Genomic DNA, 2,255 nt, shown 5'->3' on the forward strand with positions numbered 1-2,255 from the left:
AATTTGAATAGACATTTTACCAAAGATATGATCTTATAAGTACATGAAAAGTTATCCAACATCATTATCATTGGAGAAATACAAACGAAAATCATGACACTCCACCACACACCTATTAGAATGGCTTAGCTGAAAATTAGTAGCAATACCAAATGCTGGTGAAGATGCAGTGCATTTGGAACTCTTAGATTGCTAGTGAGAATTATAAAGGTATAGCATGGTAGAAAAGTCTGGCAGTTTCTTAAGACGCTAAATAAATACTTCCCATACAACTGAGAAATCCTCAGTCTTTACTCATGAGAAATGAAAACAAATGTATACATAAAGACAAGTACTCGAATGTTCATAGCAGCTTTATTCATAATAGCCACAAACTGGAAACAACCCAAATGTCCTCAGCCAGTGAATGGATAAACAACTTACTACATACAATGGCATACTACTCATGATGTAAACGAGCAAAGTACTGATACAGACAACAAGATGCATAAATCTCAAAAGCATTATGTTAAGTGGGAAAAGGCCACACAAAATACTACATAGTATATGATTCAATTTATGTGGAATTCTGCAAAGGCAAAAAACCTAGAGGATCAGATCAGCAGTTGCCAGATCTGGGATAAAAGGAAGGGAGTGACTTCAAAGAAACATGAGAGAACTTTATAGGGTGATGGGAATATTGTATATCTTGATAGTGGAGGAAGTTACATGACTATATATGTTTGTCAGACCTCAGAACTACATACCTGAGACAAGATGGTGGCGGCATCTACGTAGGGTGCGGGGACTGGTGCTGGCGGTGGTCCCAGCTGCAGGACAGGCAGTAGCCACAGAGACTTGGGGGACAAGTGGAAGGTTGATGATAAGCCTGTAAAAATTAACAAATGGGATGGATCAGCTGTGAAGAATTCTTTGGGTGATTCTACCAAAAAGGTACTTCTGGAAAAGTACAAGTATGTGGAGAATTTTGGTCTGACTGACAGTCACTTCACTCTCTGTGCCATCTCCTGTTTCTTTGCCATAGTGGCTTTGATTTGGGATTATATGCACCCCTTTCCAGAATCTAAGCCTGTTTTTGGCTTTGTGTGTCATATCCTATTTTGAGATGATGGGGATCCTGACCATTTATCCTCATATAAGGATAAGTAAGGCCCACAGGAAAGATCCTGTAGGAATGGATCCTGATGATAGTTGGCAACTGTCCTCCAGTCTCAAAAGGTTAGATGACAAATACACTCTGAAGTTGACTTTCATGAGTGGAAGAACAAAGCAGCAGTGAGAGTCCAAGTACACCAAGTCCACTGCTAAGTTTTTTGACCATAGCGTGACACTGGTCATGGATGCATATGAGCCTGAAATATCCAGGCTCCATGACATTCTTGCCACAGAAAGAAAAATAAAGCGGTGCCTGGGTGGCTCAGTTGGTTAAGCATCTGCCTTCGACTCCTGCCTTCTCAGTGGGAGTTTGCTTCTCCCTCTGCCTGCCGTTTCTCTTGCTTGTGCTCTCTCTTTCTCGCTCTCTCTCAAATAAATAAATAAAATCTTTTTTAAAAAAAAGAAAAACAAAATAGCCAATTCTAAAAGCAGCTGTCTTTCTGCTGGATGATGCTGAATTTCAGGGTGAGGGAGAAGGAAACAGAGAACCTAAAATGGATAAATAAGATATGTTAAAAATGGCCCTGTCTTGTCCTGAACTTTTAGTCCATTCTGGATAGAATCTTCTAGTTCAGATATGAGAAGTTGTAGTTCTGATATCTAACTTTAGCGTTCTTGGTCTTCTGATTGCATTGTTTTGATTTGCTTTTCCAGAAAAGCATTTTTTGCTAGCAGCCCTACAGACTTCCTCCTTCATACCTAGCAGTACTTTATATCCTATAGCTTTGTGGCATACAGCATTTGAAGACTCAGTTTTTAAAATTTTAACCTGTTGCTGACTTTCTTGTGTTAATTCCTCTTTCAACAGCCATTTCCCTTAATTTGGGATACAACTTCTTGTGTATGACAGCTTTCCTTAACACACCATTTTTGTGGGTGTGTATATATCTGACTTGGGGAGAATTGGGAAAAAAAAAAACACAGCTTTTTCATTTGTTTAAAACAGACTTTCTGCCTGTTACATTTTGTGATCTTAACCAATTAAAGAAGCCAGGGTCATTTTTAGTTTTATTCTGTCTATGTTTTCCACTACTATATCCCTGTTGATTTGTTCGTGCCCTTTATTAACTGCCATTTTCTAAATTTTTTTTTTAATAAAA

At 38.5% G+C, this 2,255-nt stretch overlaps 1 pseudogene; it reads left to right on the forward strand.

The window, feature by feature from the left end:
- The first annotated feature begins 777 nt into the window (after positions 1-777).
- Positions 778-1,748, forward strand: LOC102750950 (signal peptidase complex subunit 2 pseudogene; annotated as a pseudogene).
- Positions 1,749-2,255: the final 507 nt, after the last annotated feature.

Source organism: Leptonychotes weddellii, unplaced genomic scaffold, assembly GCF_054177405.1.
Source record: "Leptonychotes weddellii isolate Sample4059 unplaced genomic scaffold, ASM5417740v2 HiC_scaffold_3208, whole genome shotgun sequence".
NCBI classification, from domain to species: Eukaryota; Metazoa; Chordata; class Mammalia; order Carnivora; family Phocidae; genus Leptonychotes; species Leptonychotes weddellii.